This window comes from Mytilus galloprovincialis, chromosome 7 (assembly GCF_965363235.1).
Source record: "Mytilus galloprovincialis chromosome 7, xbMytGall1.hap1.1, whole genome shotgun sequence".
Taxonomy (NCBI): domain Eukaryota; kingdom Metazoa; phylum Mollusca; class Bivalvia; order Mytilida; family Mytilidae; genus Mytilus; species Mytilus galloprovincialis.
Window position 1 is genome coordinate 72525324 of NC_134844.1, and position 18686 is coordinate 72544009.

The window sequence follows — 18686 nt, forward strand, 5'->3', positions numbered from 1 at the left end:
TAGATATCGTGCAAACATTTTTTTTTCTGTTATAGAACATGCCTTTCGTTAAATGGCATTATGCTTCAAAACTTGTTAACAAATGGTATTAAATTATCATTCGCTTATCTAAAAATTACCTGTTTGAAATGAACCGCCATTTAAGTGTCTCACTGTTTGTTTATTTGTTTACATTGTGACCATGACTCTCGACTACCACGTGATCAGTTTCTATTTTTGCATTATTACCTTCCTTGTCAATGTACCCTTTTGCGTTTCAGCTTGTGTTATTACTCCAGATTTGATTCAGGTAAGTATTGGAATACTTATATTTGGTACAGTAATCAATACATAGGCTTTTCCCATTAAAAGTTTAATTTGTAATTCGACGATCATTTACCAGGTAATATCGAGGCTCGAGTATCGAGGATATAAAATATAGTTACATTTATATCATGTATGATTACGTAGCATATCAATAACTTGTAGCTCACCTGGACCAAAGGGCAAGGTTTGATAACGACTGCAGTCGTACATTCTGCTTATAACTTCGGCCACCCGAAGCGGAAGTGCAAATATAAGGATTCTTTCAGGGTATTTGCTACGCTTTTCACATGCTCTGTTTCTATTGGTTTTTTTTTATCAATCTCATTATTCAGTGAACTTCGACAACAAACTCGAACGATAGTACGTTATAAATGTGTAATAAGAATACAATATTTCTTAGTTTAGTATATATTCATGAATTTGTTTTATAATTTGAACATCAAAATTTTAAGAAACATATTGCATATGACATCAAATTACACTGATTATTTAAAAACAAATTCGGATATCTTTCCCCATCAACTATCACAACCATCTTCACTATAAATTGAAAAAAAGAAATAGAATGAGCAAACTCACCAATGTAAACAGACGGGTCTGTGTTGTAGGTGTAATACCATCATTGATTTCTCCTGTTAAACTTATTTAAATTTGCAAAAAAGATACAGTTACGTGGTATGAGTAAAGTGTTATTCTGTCCAGTACTATAGACACAATTTCACATATCATTCCATTGCATTTAATAACCCTCAATGGAATTTAAACAATCAATTATTTACCTTTTGTTTACCAGTATAAAAGTTTCAGTAATCATGTTACCTCAAGGTTCCAAAATATTCACAAGAAACACAAGAAACAAATACATATACACCGATTATTTATGTGTATGACCAAGAAATGTTATACTGCAAAACAATGTAGGATTATTTTTCCACAACTGTCAAATTCAAGACATATATATTGTCTATTTTTCGTATTCAACCGGATGTGACGTACTATGCATATAGTTTTTTTTCCTTTTGTGACATTTGTTATGTTCTCATAAGTTTTGTAGATTAGCAGGTTGAAAAGTACCACCTCTTTGCGTGGTAATAAGAATATTATATACAACTAGTCCTTATTTAATGTTGATCAGATGGGAACATTGGTTGCAATATTTGTACATAAATAGTTACTTTTTTATTTTCCTTTTGGCAAAATCGTGACCAAAGTACTTCACAGGACACCGGTGTCTGACATACCCGAGACAAACTTCGTTAAGTCATATGATAATCTTCTTGTTTGGAAAAACTGAGGTAATTGAAAGAAATATAAGTTGTAAGTAAACCTCGAATGACACTTGGTAGGTATTTGTTTGTTAAGTACTGTTATGATAAGAACACTTGAACAGAGAAGTATTCGCTGATTCCCAACTAATTAAAATAAATCTTGTGATGCTGCACGTCTAAATGTTTATCAGGACTTATGATTGTAACATCATCTACAAATACAACTTGGTCCTCAATGCTCTTCAACTTTGTATTTTATTTGGGCTTTTTTTACTTTTTTGGATTTGAGCGTCACTGATGAGTCTTTCATAGACGAAACGTGCGTCTAGCGTTAATACAAAATTTAATCCTGGTATCTATGATGAGTTTATGGCAAACATGGTAAAAAATGTTTTCACAAGTTCTCCTCATTTATTCCTCAATTGATCACTATGTTTATCAAAGTCTAATCTGACTTTGCATACTATTAGTCAGTCACAGTATTACCTCCTAGAAATAATGCAAGCGAAGTGATATACCTAAATGAAAATCTCAGTAGCCAGTTGTATTTCGTTTTAACTCATCTTTTGGTGACTAGATTGCAAACAAGGATGCAAAAGTTTCAATAACTTCTAAAAAAAAAGCAAAAGTTCAAAACTTTTCTGCATTGCCATGTTGTCTAGTCTTCAACTAACCGAGTGAAATGTTATCCAAGTTGCAAGTAATATTCCAATGGTCTCACATGATTACTATTCAATCTTGAAAGACATTTGAGTGAATATCTTTTCAGAAACGTTCATGTGAATACATGTATATGACATGTATTTGTTTGTTTTGTTTAAAATGTTCATATATTGATGAGTTATATTTTTATTTTGCAGCTGTTAAACATAGTTTTATAATGGCTAGTGCAGCACATGTGTGTGGAATATGTGATCTTCGTCACGTGACAAAACCATCTGTAGCCTGGTGTCCAGAATGTGATGAAGGATTTTGTTCGGGTTGTGAAGAACACCACAGCCTGTCAAAGGCAACCCGACATCACAAAACGGTGACAATAGCTGAATACCAAACACTACCTCAAGATGTGCTGCAGATCACCCAGTCTTGTACCAAGCATAATGAAAAATTAATTTTATACTGCAGAGATCATGAAACACCGTGCTGTGGTATATGTGTCAATGAAGGTCATAAAGGATGCAATAAAGTTGTCAATCTAAACGACATCGCAAACAACGCAAAGACCTCCACCTCTTTCCAAGAAATTGAGGAAACGCTTATTGAAATGTTGGACAATATTAAAGAAATAAAAAACATGTACAAAGAAAATATAACTAATCTTTCAGAAAGCAGAAACCAGATTGAAAAACAAATTCAGGACATTCGTTCTAAGATCGATACTCACCTCAATACAATACAGAAGAAGTTGATAGATGAAATCAAAAAAGTAGAGAAAACCGAAATAAAGAAAGTTCGTCTGCTGGTGAAAACATTAGAAGAAAAGGAGAAGCATTTAAAAAAGTACCAGAATTCAATTGCAAATATCAAGCAGCATGCTTCCGACCTCCAGACATTTATGTCAATCAGACAAATAGAGCAGGATTTATCTAAAAATTACGAGTTCATTCAGTCATGTGTCAACGGAGACGCTTTTAATACCAGGATCATCACTTGTAGCATTGACAAATCAATCGAGACCATTACTAGAAGCGTACAAAGATTTGGAGAAATATCTTTAGTAGTGAGACAAACTAAAGTAGCATTACGAGACAGAAAGAAAACACAAGCTCAAATAATTATTCCACAACTACCAACTAAATCAATTGACAATGTTACAGCGCTGTTACAGCAGACGATCAAGACAACATCAAAGAACGTGCGAGGTTGTTGTATTCTTCCGGATGGTAGACTGGCGTTAACCTGCTATGACAGGGATATGCTAATTTTGATAAAGGCTGACGGTTATAAAGATTTTGAGATACAACTACCAGGTGCAGTCGATGTAACAAATGGAACCAGAGACAACATATTGATTGTATCTTCAAAAAGCCCAAAGAAGGGCCTAAGTATTATTGACATTAAGATTAGGGCAATTACGAAATTCATTCCTATCGAATATAATTGTTATGGTGTAGTAGTACATAACGACAATGTAATATTTTGTACAGAATCCGAACTGAAGATACTTAACCTTCAGACCGAATCTATTAATACGATCACAAATGAAAACATATCAGAGTTTTCATATGTCGACACAAATGGAAAATACATTTATTATACAGCACTGTATAAAGATTCTGTTACGTGCTGTGACTTTAAAGGTGTCATTCAATGGACATTTACAGATAAAAAAATATCGGCAGTCCTCTTGGTATTGCTCTAAACGACGACGGCTTTGTGTTTGTTTTATCAAATAATTCTGTTGTTCTTATATCACCTTGTGGTAATCAGTCTAAAAATTTTATTAAACACTATGATATACTACGAGCACAAGCGTTGCATTATGACAAATCAACAGAGATGCTGTTATTGGCAAATAATGAAGAAAACGCATTTGTGTATAAAGTTGGTTTAAAATGAAATAATAAATCAAAATTGTAGTATAAAAAGTTATCTTTCGGTATCAAAACAGGGACATTTCAGAACTTATCACAAACGAAAGATATTGTTTTCATGTGCCAGGAATAATGAATTTTGCCCTAAAATAATATCTATCAATGACTTTTCTTGTATTTGGTTAGTTTTTAATGATTGACTGCACACTAAGTTTGAGTTTGACTTTTCAAATAATACATCTATAAGTCCTGGATTTTGTTATCAATGTGTCTAAGTCTTGAATTTTTCTATTCATGTGTCAAAGTCCTTAATTGTGTTATGTACGTGTCGAAGTCCTTAGTTGTGTTATGTATGTGACTCAGTCCTAAATTGTGTTTAAATTGCTTTTCCAAAATTTCTTTTTATGTAAGCTACTTTTTTTGGGAAAAAAAGAGGAGTTTTAGATTTAGAAGTATGACATACAACTAGAATATTTAGATTGCATACTTTCTTTCTATTTTCCTTCCATACAGGGAGTTTACAAAAGGTCTAGTAGCAATTTCGGCTTTATATATATTATGTGTGTATTTATTGTCTTGCTTACAAAATAATTATGCAAACTGAACACTTTCTTGATTTTGATCATAAAGATAATGTTGATCATTCCCGAATTTTAATATCCGACTTTTTTTGGTAAATGGACAGAATGACATTATTAACACCTTTTCCCTATCAAATACGGTTGTTAAGGTAACAAAAAGTAAAATAATAAAAATATTGAACTCCGAGGAAAACTCCAAACGGGAAGTCCCTAATCAAATGGCAAAATTAAATAATAAAACACAATACACAAATGGACAACAACTGTCATATTCCTGACTTGGTACAGGCATTTTCAAATGTAGAAAATGGTGGATTGAACTTGTGTTATAGCGCTAAACATCTCACTTGTAAGTCAGTTGCATCAAATTCCATTATATTTACAACGGTGCTTGAACAAAACAGACATAATAAGTAAAATTGGGGTTCAGCACTGTGTCATAATCTCAAAACAAACAATTATTTAACAAAGAAGCACACAAAAGCATTTATCAAATTTAACAACCACATTCATTGCTGAGCGTCTGTGACTTCGGAAAATGTAAATGTCACACAGAAAGAAATATAAAATAATTTTGTCGTTCTAATAAAATTGAGAATGGAAATGGGGAATAAGTATATTCAGAAATATTATAATTTCACACGGGGAATTGTGGTATACAGGGTTAAAAAAATCAAAAGTTATGTTAGAACTAATTTCAGAAAAAAAGAACGAGATCTAAAATTATTCAGAAGTTCTTTAGAATTTTTAAGATAATCAACATATGGTTTTGTCGTTCAAGTATTTTTCAAAATTATAACAGAACAAGAACATAATTGAGGAATCTTTAAACGTGTAAAGCCACGTCATATGTACTAAAGAAACACAAAAAGTCACACGCACAAAACACACCAGCAAAAATGAACGGGATGTATCAGTACCGAGCTACGTCAAAGGAATATCCCAGGAAACAGAACAAACAGCAAAAGCAATATAAATAATAGAATAAAGACAAATAGATAAAAGAACAATATAACCCGTTATAAAGATGATAAACGACATCAGTAGGCAAAATATATACATTAAGACCATCATGTATTATTTGTGAAGTTGATACGGAATATTTATCAACAAGGACTTGGTACCTTCTGATGGACCTTTTTTTAGGAAAAGGACGAGACGTTATTTGACATACCCCTGGTTTAATCAACTTTCTGCTCAGACGCTGGTCACGTTTTACAAAGTCTGAAACGGAGTTGTAAGCTCTTGAATATCGAATAAGTTGGGGAAATGTACATCCCTTATGCAGGTGAAGTTTGTATATTGCTACTAAGGTGGAGGAAATTGATAATTTCGTAATTAAAATCGTCTCGTTTGTCATATATTCTTGTAATGAAATGAATTGTGTATGTCAAATCGAGATATAAGTCTAAACATGAGACGGAAGAAGCCGTGTCTGTTGTTTCTTTAATTTCTAGTTTTGGGGGATATATTAATGGAACGTAATCAGAAAAGTTTGGATTGTTAATGGAAATTGAAAGAACAGTCATCATCAATATATCTAAAAGTGAAATTAAATAATATCGCTTCTTTGATCTGAGTAGCACTTATATTTCAGTCGATGTTCAATTAACACACAGTGGCAAATATCTCATGCATATCTTTACTGTAACATATCGAATATATGTTCATTTCTTGATGTCTTGTTAATATGTAAATGCCTTTGGAATGCAAAGTCCGCGTAAATTGTATTTCTAATTATATATACACATTTGAAGTTACTTCTTACCACATACTTTCATTTCAAAAATAGTCAACCAAGCTAATGGTTGCTTCTAAGAGGGCCGTAGTAATTTTAACGATTTTGGATACCCCCGACTTATACGGCGATAACTGTTTTATTTTCCGAACTATATTGGCATTCAATTTGACCTCGCCGGTATTATGGTTATTTTACTGGCGGTATAATTTGACGAGAATATGCACTGACCCTGCCAATTTCGACAAAAATATTCTTACTTATTCAAACAACGTGAGCTAATATTTGCCAAATATCTTTCCAATGATACTAGTACTGTGAGGTATTAAAATACACGCTTGTGTCAAGTTTATAGTGAACAGATAAACAAAAATACTGTCCATGTTATCAAATAATCAAATACTAAAGAAATATTTGGTCTGGTAATAAGATAATAGCTATAAAAACGGCCAAAAAAATCGCATAATCAAAAACCCCAAGAGGAAGCTCACTTTTGACATGAACTTTCTTTTATCGATGATAATTAAATCGCACTTTTAACGAGCTTGTGCACTGTATTATCATAAATAATTCCGTCTAGTTAACATACGTTTATTAATTACCTATGACTGAAAACACGAATAGATTTAAACAATGCTATGTACAAAGGGATTTAACTCTAGTTCATATAACGGAATGTACAAATAGAAAAAAACAAAGGACATGTGTGTTTGTTCTATCTAAATTGAACCATGCCATTAAAGTAAATTTACATTGTACTACTCAATGTAAAATCAAGTCAGGATTGAAATCAGAATACTAGATTATGTTTATTCATACTAAGCTTTTCATTCACCGATTTGTGAAATAAATAAAATAGTTTTGTTACCAAAAGTAAAAATTTAACGTATGTAAATACTTATCGTAATACAGGTAAATACATTTACAAGACACACGATTGATATACACTGTACTATAGTGTGTGATAACATTGTGTGAGGGAATTCGACGTTTGCTGTACCACTGTTCACTCCAACGCAATTTATGACAATACCACTGCATCAATCTGTATGATTATTTTTGCACTGTTTTAAAAAATGATTTTACTTTGTTGTCGCGTATTATTTTTGAAACATTCAATGTTTTAAAAAGGCGAATTTTCTGTATAAAGTCAATAATTATGTTGACTTTTGAAGCCCAAACTTTCTACAGTCTTAAATACGCAAATAAAAGATCCAAAAACTATACCAATACAGAACGACATATTTATGGAATTATAGCAAATCTTTTGGTTTACAAATTTTTATTCGTTATTGCAAAATAATGAACTTAAAATATCTGACATTTTCTCCCTACCCAGTTTACCCCTATTATTTTTTATGATGTGGACTGGTCATTGTTATTAATTCGTACGCAATTTGATTGGATTAATTTGTAATTAGTTTACCTTCAAACTTGTTTATGCTTTTCATACATGACTATTGATAATAAGAACGTGCATGCATGTGTACGGTAACTAAAATGACCTTCAAACTGGACACTGGACGAGTCAATATTATGTTTTATCAATGAAAGTTAAGGTATGAAAGGTAAGAATTGCCACTTCTTCTATTTTCACAAAATTTTCCGACTACACAGTTGATAGATTATTTTTTTAAGCCTATTGTGGAGATAAAAGAGAAAGTTTACAAATAAGACGTTTTGTTCCATTAAACAAGTCATTTTCTTAAGAGAAATGCCGAAATACATTTTACGCACAGCTACGGCAGGTAAAGTTATTATTTATCATAACAAAAAAAAGCATTATTCAGTCTCATTGGAATATGTTAATTACAATAACTCCCAAACTTAAGTAGTAGGTATATGAAGTCAAAATATGTCCGAGCTGCCTATTTTTGGACATCAAAAGTCAATACGATCGTTTTAAAGTCAATTTCGTCTACCTCACAAAATCTTGTTAGGCACTATAAAATAAATTTACAAACAGAGTTACACGGTAAACTTAAAGTGCATTGTACACACTTGTCTTTTCATGATTAGGTTCACGGTCATTTAATTATCGTTACATCACTGACATAGTAGATCTTCCTGTGCAAAATATAGATATAACCCACATTTGCTACTAATCTTAAATATATCTGCATAGAATTTACAACCATTAGTATTTATGTTTACAAGACATTAATTTGGGCCTTCTGTTATTATGATATTAACATTAATGTATCAATACATGTATCAATGAAACAACTATAAAATATTATTTCTTCTGCTGTTATTAAAAAACTTTAAATAATTGATGTGTCATTCATCTGGGACTATAATACTAGTATAACAGTCCTAGCATTCATGCACAAGAATTCTGAATTTAGAAATACATTTCCTCTCAAAATCAAACAATAGTCCAGTCAATCTAGCTAGCATAAATTTGACCCTAACCTTAAATTAATTGTACAGAAGATGTTTATTTTTTAATCTTAAGAATTATACCTTAAATATACACAGAGACAAGTTCCATACAATCTAACTTGAGGAAGACTAAAAGATCAGGATTTAAAATTTCTATGGAGATTTGCATTGAAAATGGGAGATAACTTTGCAAAAAATGAAGAAATATCAATAAAAATTTATACAACATAATAACTTTACCACTTCTATTCAACAGAATGTATTGATTCTTGATATTTTAGCCGTCTTTAGAGTGTAACAAACTACTCTAAAGGTATTTTTCATATCATTTATCAAGCTACAATCTAGATTTCATAATTCATTAGTTGACCATTTTTTTTATTTTTTCAACATGTCCAGGTAACGAATCTCAAAATTTTCTTATCCCAGGCATAGATTACCGTAGCCGTATTTGGCACAACTTTTTGGAATTTTGGATCCTCAATGCTCTTCAACTTTGTACTTATTTGGTTTTATAAATATTTTGATATGAGCGTCACTGATGAGTCCTATGTAGACGAAACGCGCGTCTGGCGCACTAAATTATAATCCTGGTACCTTTGATAAATATTTGCAGAGTTATGTTCCCTTCAAATGTTAATTTCCATAAGAAATTGAAAATGCTGATTTTGAATTTTCCTCAAGTTAGATTTTACGGGACTTTTTATTGTGTATATTTAGGGCTTAATGCTATAGATAAGACCTTGAACATGTTCTGTTGCAATTAGTTTGAGGTTAAAACTTAGTTTGACTGGACTACAAAAGGAAAAACTATGCAGCATCAATTAGTCAGCTTAAATCTACCTTTGAATGCAATTTTGAAGGTTACAATACACCATTAGATTTTATGGGCGCAGCCATTTTATGAGCATAACATGGTATTCAGAATTAAGAGTATGGCGAATTATGATTGGTCGATATGTGCGCCCGTTATTTTTCATTATTAGAGATTTCGTGCACTCTGCTTTATACAAAAGGCAAAATAAAAATTATTCCGTAGCCCTAAAGGCACTGAGATGACTTTTCAACGCTAGGACAATTGCAAGACACGTATTTTTAAGGGAAAAATTGATAGGCATGGCAGATAAGTACAAAATACGATAAGAAAAGCAACGCGAACCTATATTTTTTGGACCAAAAATACTGTCCTAGTAACTTTTCTTTGATTCTAGCAAGCAAGGTTTCGTTAAAAAATTCAACTTTCTAAAGTCTGTATCTCGAAAAAGGCTACCATTGTCGCCTATGGGGAAATTAATTGTTTATTTCAATCTATACAGCATCGACATTTCTTTATCATAGTGCTCAAAAAGTGTCAAAAACAGTCATTTTACTTGACATTTGATGTGAAACCGTATTTTTTTGTGACAAATGAAATATTGATTATCTAGTTTTTAAGCTATAGTCTGTTTCGTATTTGTATTGCGTTTTACCTTAGAAACAAGGGTGGGCTCGACTTTGGCTTACTGTGGAACGAATATGTCATTTTCTGAAGTTCTGCTGATTTGTTCGAAAAGAGCAAGTACACGTCTAGAGTTTGTGAATATAAATCGATTTTTAAACATAACAATCTCGACCCAAGTGCTGTTATCGCAATTACCAAATTCAGCGAAAATTTACGGAAATGATCCCCTTCGAACATTGAAATGTTCACACGAATAACAAATTAAAATAATAAGAATAAGCATGTCATTATGTAGTTAACAAACAGTTATCGATGTCAAAACACAAATATTTACACATATTCCATATTTTGAAATGCTATAGTCTGTTTCAAAAATGTACTTTTATACGAAAATGGTTTCATTTAAAACTGTTGTTCAAAATTCACCGTAGTAGTTATATATTGGATTGGTTTTGGTATCAATATAATCAGTACTTGATGATATATAAAGAATCATTGGAAAAAGTGGGTATTATCTTCAGTCCTTTTTTAACAGTACCGCATTTACTCCAAAAAACAGATTTTTTTTCTTCACATTTTTCGACTGGGGTCACCTCCGATGAAAAATTGTGAAAATTCAGAGAGTAAAGCCAGAAAGGTTTGAAGATGATTTATTTGTGGCATATATATTACTGCATCTAACTCACTATGAATTGCACGATACAAGAAAGTATTAAATACCGTATAGGTTACAATACACCATTAGATGTTATGGGCGCAGCCATTTTATGAGCATAACATGGTATTCAGAATTAAGCGTATGGCGAATCCTGATTGGTCGATATGTGCGCCCGTTATTTTTCATTATTAGAGATTTCGTGCACTCTGCTTTATACAGAAGGCAAAATAAAAATTATTCCGTAGCCCTAAAGGCACTGAGATGACTTTTCAACGCTAGGACAAGACACGTATTTTTAAGGGAAAAATTGATAGGCATGGCAGATAAGTACAAAATACGATAAGAAAAGCAACGCGAACCTATATTTTTTGAACCAAAAAATACTGTCCTAGTAACTTTTCTTTGATTCTAGCAAGCAAGGTTTCGTTAAAAAAATCTACTTTCTAAAGTCTGTATCTCGAAAAAGGCTACCATTGTCGCCTATGGGGAAATTAATTGTTTATTTCAATCTATACCTCATCGACATTTCTTTATCATAGTGCTCAAAAAGTGTCAAAAACAGTCATTTTACTTGACATTTGATGTGAAACCGTATTTTTTTTGTGACAAATGAAATATTGATTATCTAGTTTGTAAGCTATAGTCTGTTTCAAAACACAAATATTTACACATAATCCATATTTTGAAATGCTATAGTCTGTTTCAAAAATGTACTTTTATACGAAAATGGTTTCAGTTAAAACTGTTGTTCTTGAAACAGAAGCCAATTTGATTGAATTGATTGACAATATCAGTAAGATAAGAAATGCTCACAAAGAAAATTTAACAAATGTATCTAAGAAAAGAAAAGCAATCGAACTTGAAATTCAGAAAACTCGTTTTCGAATTGATAAACATCTTGATAAGATGCAGAAAACCCTTACAGATAAAATACACGGAGTGTGTGATAAAGAAAGCGAAAAGTTACGCCTTTCGATTAAAACTTTGGACGGAATGCAACATGTTTTATCAGAATATCAAATGAAAATAGTCAATATAAAAAAATATGCCTCAGATATTCAAGCTTTTATGGCAATAAAGAAGATTGAAACAGATGTTGAAAAAGAAGAAGAATACTTTTTGTCATATATTCCGGAAGGAAAAATGAACATCGTGACAATCAACTGCAAAATTGCAAAACCGATACAAGATTTTCTAAACAAAACAGACACCTTTGGGGATGTAGGTATAGAGACCACTACAATAAGCTTTGCACTATCGCACAAGAAAAGTATGCAAGCTCAGATGATGCTACCTAAAGTACATACAATGTGAATTGAGAATATAACAGCACTATTGCATAAGAAATTGAACACTGTATCATACAATGTAAGGGGTTGCTGCATTCTACCAAATGAAAACATGGTATTTACCTGCTTTGATCAAAACACTCTAACATTTATGCGAAACAATGGGTCTAAATATGCCACGGTTAAACTACACGCAGCAGTTGACCTTGCATATATTGAGGCAGATAACAGCAAAGCTGTGACGTCTAGTACAGAAACTGAAAAATGCATAAGAATCATCGACTTCCAAAATAAGATAATAAAGAAGACCATTTTAGTTAACACTAAGAACTTTGGAATCGCTGCTTTTCATGATAGTTTGGTTTACTGTAAAAATTCAAATAATATGAGAATGATAAGTCTAAGAGATGAACTGGTAAAAAACATTGTATATGCTGAAATCTCACCATTCGCATATGTCGAGATATTTCAAGACCACATGTATTACACAAATACGAAAACCGATGAAGTCACTTGCTGTGATATGAAAGGAATAGTGAAATTATGGAAATGCAGATTTAAATTTGAAAATGTAGACCTGATTCCATACGGAATAACTATAGATAATACAGGCAACGTTTATGTCACCACTGGACGTGACAATGTGATAGTAATACCCCCCGATGGAAAGCGATATAAAGAACTTTTGTCGAGTAGAGATGGACTTCGGAATTCGTTTGCACTATAGTATGACCGAAAAACAAACACACTATTAGTATCTAATCGAAATAGAGATGCCGTTGTTTATGACATTGTCAGAGAATGACAGAAATGTAGTATTTGTACCAATTTCAATTGTTCTATTTATGTTTTACTCTAAGTTATGTTATAACATATATGAGTTAGTCTGTATTGGAGTATTTGAGGGTAGCTTAGTAACCACCTTGCGCTCCGTTTTAGGTTCTGTTGCAGTTAAATTTTGTTAACTTGTTGTTCGATCTCATTAACCTTGGTGGTTATATGGTACAGCTATGCTACGGTTTTCTGTTTCTCCTCCCCCATATATATCTCTGCTGACAAAGCCGATGTTTATAGAAATAATCATGCCCATGTTTGTCTGTCGGTCCGTACCAATTTTGTTTTTTGATCAAAAATATAAAACCGCTTTCAAAAATTCTAAATGAAATGTTTTGGACATCTAGAAACCGGTAAACTTCTTCTTTGTCTTAACGTTTACCGTTTCACAGTTTTGGTACTTGATTGAAACATATGGCAAATTGTAGGTTGTTATTCTGTGGATTCATTCATTTTCGTGGGTACCAATTTTCGTGGTTTGAGGAAAATTTGCATATTCGTGGATATTTAATTTCGTGGTTTCGGCAAGTCTGCACACATTCCTTTGGAAAATTTGTAATTCGTTGAATATTTGAACTCGGGGTTCGCCTGTACCCATGAAATCCACGAAAATTAGTATCAAACGAATATTAATGAATTTACAGTATAGTGAATTAAGATGTACACTATAAAATTGGTAGTGGCGTTTTGATATTAAATATAGAACATGTGTATGATATCAATTGAAAATGTTGAGGAAATGTTTACTTGATTTATTATTTGAAGAAGACATAATTTGTCGATCAGTTTAATTGAGGTCTGGAGCTGGTGTGTCGTAAACTGCCAGTAGTCCTTTGAATCAATGCCATTTTGTTTAGTTCCTTCAGTTACCTATTCTGACATCGGATTCGGATTTCTTTGGAACTGAGTTTGTATGTACGTATTGCTGTGTTGTTTTTATTCTACATTGGCTAGATATTTATGGAGAGGATTAAGATCTCAAACAAAGATGTTTGACCCCTCCGCAATTTCTACGTCTTTCCAAATTCTGGAGACGCTGGTCTTTGTTGTTATTGTACTTTTTTTTTAATTGAAATTCATCAATATTTCTGAGTTTAGTGTGACTTCCCTTTTCACTTCACCAGTACACATCTTTGTTCACTTAACGTCAATACTTTGGAGCTCCAAAGATTATTATAAATTGTATCTTCCCTTCAAGAAAAAACATTCATGAATTGTTATGTTTTTGTTTACTAGTACTGCAAACCGTTCTTGATACTTTTCTAAATGACATTTTACACACCATTTTCACACACAACTGTTGATATGAAGGTCTCAGCTATTTATGGATGCAAAGTGCTAAGTGTTGCATAATACGTGTTTAGTTGGCACATACAGAAATAACATATGCCCTCATAATCAGAATAATGTGTGACAATAGTGTACACACTATGTTTCTTCACATTGTTTTCCTTCATTTTGACAGACAATACTTCTCAACTTGATATTTGATATTTTGAATCACACTGATCATTTATGATAATTACAATGAGATGACATATTTGATTCTGAATAGTAATTTAAAGAACAGCTTACAAAGGGTTTGATTTTTCAACAGCTTTCTGAAATTTGCGTAACACTGGCACGTTTATATAATACGAATAGGAATCCTCCGTTGTAATATACAATCAGTGCTCATCACCAGTTTTAAAGTGAAATTTAACAGATCGCTTGAATACTTGCCCTTTAACTTTTTATCTATGTTGAAAATTCTTTGTTTTAAAAAACACGCTGCCTGTTTATGTTAAAAGAAGGACATATCAGTCTTCTTTAGTTAGACCGAGGATAAAACCGACAATCTTCTTTTTTTCGCAGAGGTATCCATAGAACATAATCAAGCCAGGCCCTCTCTTTGTTTCGATAGTCGATGATGATAAGAAATGTTCGAAACAACACAAAATATGTGATTTTTACTTGTTTTATTCATTTTATAGCCTTTTTCGCCTCATATATTTTCACATTGTTATTTCTTATATGTTTGTACGTCTGTTCGTTTATGTTATATGTTCATTCTATTTGTATATTCCTAAGCCCGTCAGGTCTGTCATGAGGAAAACATAAATTTAAAGATACATTACCCTTGAAAACGCATTTTTCAAATATTTGTATAATTCTTACGATGTTAGTTGGTTAAAAGCTTCTAATGTATTTGAAACAATATGCACAAACAACCTTTTTATTTCTATTATGTATACTGAAAAAAACAGACAAAGTATTATTCTTAAAAGTAATTGGATATGATCACATAAATCTCATTTGAAGTACATGTTGTTTCCTTTTATAGCTTGCTTTGTGAGATAATCATTAACTCTTATTAAAGGCCGAACGGCAACAAATAGACGTTTGAATGTACGTCATACGTTTTGTGGTGGATACTTTTATCATTGCCATTATCGTTATAACTTAAAAAGATATTAAATAAAAAAAAACTACCCGTTATTTAATAATTAGACATGTAATAGGATTTTATCATCAGAGGCCTTAAAGTCGAACATCATATAGTATGCATTTACATAAATCGTTGAATGCTTCGAAATAATAAAACAGAAGAAAGAAGGAAGAACAGAGATGATAGTTAATAAATCAATTTAACCCCCTACATGTTTGTGTCAAAGTAACAAGCAGTTCATTGTTATTTGTGTGTGTGTGTGTTTGTTAACAACAGCTTCAGGTATAGGAGAAGGTTGAGATCTCACTTTTCTTGTTTAACCCGGCTGTGCCTGTCCCCAGTCAGGAGCCTCCGGCCTTTGTAAGTCTTCTATGTTTTTTAAATTTAGTTAATGCATATGTTTGGAAGTTAAGTATGACGTCCATTTTCACTTAACTGGCACGCATTTTTGTTTAGAGGCCACCTACAATGTGCCTCTGGGTTCTAGGTTTTCTTGCTGTGTTTAAGACAACACTAGTGGCCTTCGGTTGTTTTTAACGTTTTGGTCGTATTATTTTGTAAACCGTTTGAAATATCAGAGTATTGATACTCATTAGAGTTGTTTTTAGGTAAATATAATTTTTGTTCTACAAATAATATTACGTAAAAAATGAAACATGCTCGTTATGACTAAAACACGTCTGCTGAGGAAAATGTTTCAAGATATCGGAGGTAGTTTTGTAAGAAGACATTTCGTACCACACTTCACCATGTCTTTGTCAATTTCTGAAACATATGACAATGCATTTTCTTTTCTTTGAGAACAGGAGTTTGAAATGTCTTTACACGTCATATATTCATATGTTGAATTTATTGTTCTGTCTACTTTTTCTTCAGATGGATGTTTTTTGCTAACGATTGAATTGTTGGTGTTGTCACATCCTTTATTCTGTTTATTTATGCGTTTAAGTAAACGTTTATTTTGAATGTCTCTATACAGCTGATGTGTTTGACATCTTCTCAAACATAGCTCGTTACACGATCTCGAAGCTTTCTTTTCGTTCTCAAATTCCTCCGGAATCGAATTATACTCTTCACATGATTTCCTTACATCATGTACATAAGATTTGCCTCTTCGCTTTTGAAGATTTGAAAGATGTTTTGTACGATACATTTTGTTTTGTTCAGGCATGCATCTAAATATATCGTCCCCAATTTCAGCTTGTAGTTCTTTTTCAATTATTTTGGACGTTGTCAAACTACCTTTAAGCTTGTTTAAGTCTGTAAATGAACATGGCACTTTTGAACAGCGACCAACTTTTTCAATGTCATGGTGGCAAAAACTCGATTCTACACCGACATGCTCCTTAAAAATACTTCTGTATTTCATCCAATATTTTCTTTTTGTATAAAAAGCAATGTTTTTACCATATTTATCATTAACATTCGGATCTGCACCGCTGTCTAATAGAAGCTTGATTATATCAGTGGATAGTGAAAATCGTACAGCGTACATCAAGGGAGTACGACCTATCGGATCTTGAACATTAGGATTTGCACCACCTCTTATCAGTCTGCCGACAAGAGATAACAAGGAATCAGAGTCCTTGTCTTCAGGAACAAAACTACAGGCTACTAATAAGGGTGTTTTACCGTCGTATCCTCGACAATTCACGTCGACTCCACCATCAATCAGAAGCTTGACAAGTTTTATTTCCCGTTTTACTATAGCTTTTAGTAATCTGTCTTTTTCCATAAACTACAACATTATGAAACATTATTGCATATATTGCTTAATTTGTTTTTTTCTGTTAGTACAACATAATAGAAAAAATACATAAACGGGTCTTCTTCAAGAGATGTTATCATGATATCCATGGTGGCTTACAAAACAATAGTTTTAGAATGTACAGTGTTCTTTCATTTACAAGCCGTTTGTTATGTTCATACAAAATAATATGCGACTATGTAGCAAGTCATTCAAAGTATACTCATTATTAGCAACTTTATGAACATGATATTTTAAAAGAGCCTTAAAAAGCAGATGGTTAAAAAAACCAACAAAGAAATAATGTAAGATGTATTGAACATCAATCAACCAATATAATAATAAAAAATAATGGAAATTAAGTTCATGAACTTACCTTATTCATTTTGACGATTTGCAAAATAAATAATAAATAAATGATTGTTCTTTTTTATACTTGTAATTGTTGGGTTTATTACGCCTTCAGTCTTATTTGACCAATAGAAATAAATTGTTCAAGTGTTCACACTATCCACAACTGCATCTCAACACCTAACAAAACATTGAGAATGGAAACAAAGTTACTTAATCAAAATGAAACAGTTTCTTAAAAAAATAGTTTGATTTAAAATGTTTTGGGAGTATGTTAGAAAGAGGAACGATAGAAACCAGAGATGCAAGAGGGACTTCAAACTCATAGACCGAAAATAAACTGTTAACACCATGGCTAAAAAAAATAGACAAACATCAGTACAAAAGACGTAACATAGAAAACTAAAGACTAAGCAATACGCACACCCCACAAAAATGGGGTCATCTAAGGTATTCCTTTTGTCCATTTCATTCACAATGTGTGTAGATGTAGGTATTTTTTGACGAACGCTCAAAGATATCATTGAGATTGAATCCGTATTAATATTACGTATACTGGTTATTTTTAAAACGAACACAACAATACATCAAGGTGCAAAAAGATACTGAAAATACAAAACAAAACCCATAAAGATAAACTAAAAATATTGGAGCAAAACTATCTGTGATTGCAGTTTGGTTTGTGGCGTTAAAACAAAGATGCAAAACGTCCCCTTAATAAAATCATGACCTTCAATGTGTCAAACTATCTAAAGAGTAGAATTCAATACATTTTAGTATGCATCATTAGAAATAACATTTCACAAAGGTTGAACCAAAATAATTAAGGAACGACTGTAATATTTGTTTTCAGCTATGAAAAAAATAGTTGGTAATGCTTTGTTCAAACAAAAATAATGGCCAACGTAGATAAAAGTGTCTTGTCTTAGGGAAAAATAATCTTACTTTGTCATGTTTGTTATGAATCACTCTCATTCTTACAAACAAATATTTGAAACTAACATTCTCAAGATGCTTGTTTTCTTGTATGGCAACGTATTTGTTACGTTTAGAAGACGTATTTTCAACGAACATTCGGCATTCCCGTATGAAACAATCGTTCCCCTTTTCTTGTCGGCTTGTTTCT

At 32.2% G+C, this 18686-nt stretch overlaps 1 long non-coding RNA gene across 1 annotated transcript; it reads left to right on the forward strand.

Annotated features, from left to right (window-relative positions):
• Positions 1–206: 206 nt before the first annotated feature.
• Positions 207–3940, forward strand: LOC143083623 (uncharacterized). Its single transcript, XR_012980810.1, has 2 exons — positions 207–289; positions 2435–3940. It is a non-coding gene; the product is annotated as an uncharacterized LOC143083623 (long non-coding RNA).
• Positions 3941–18686: the final 14746 nt, after the last annotated feature.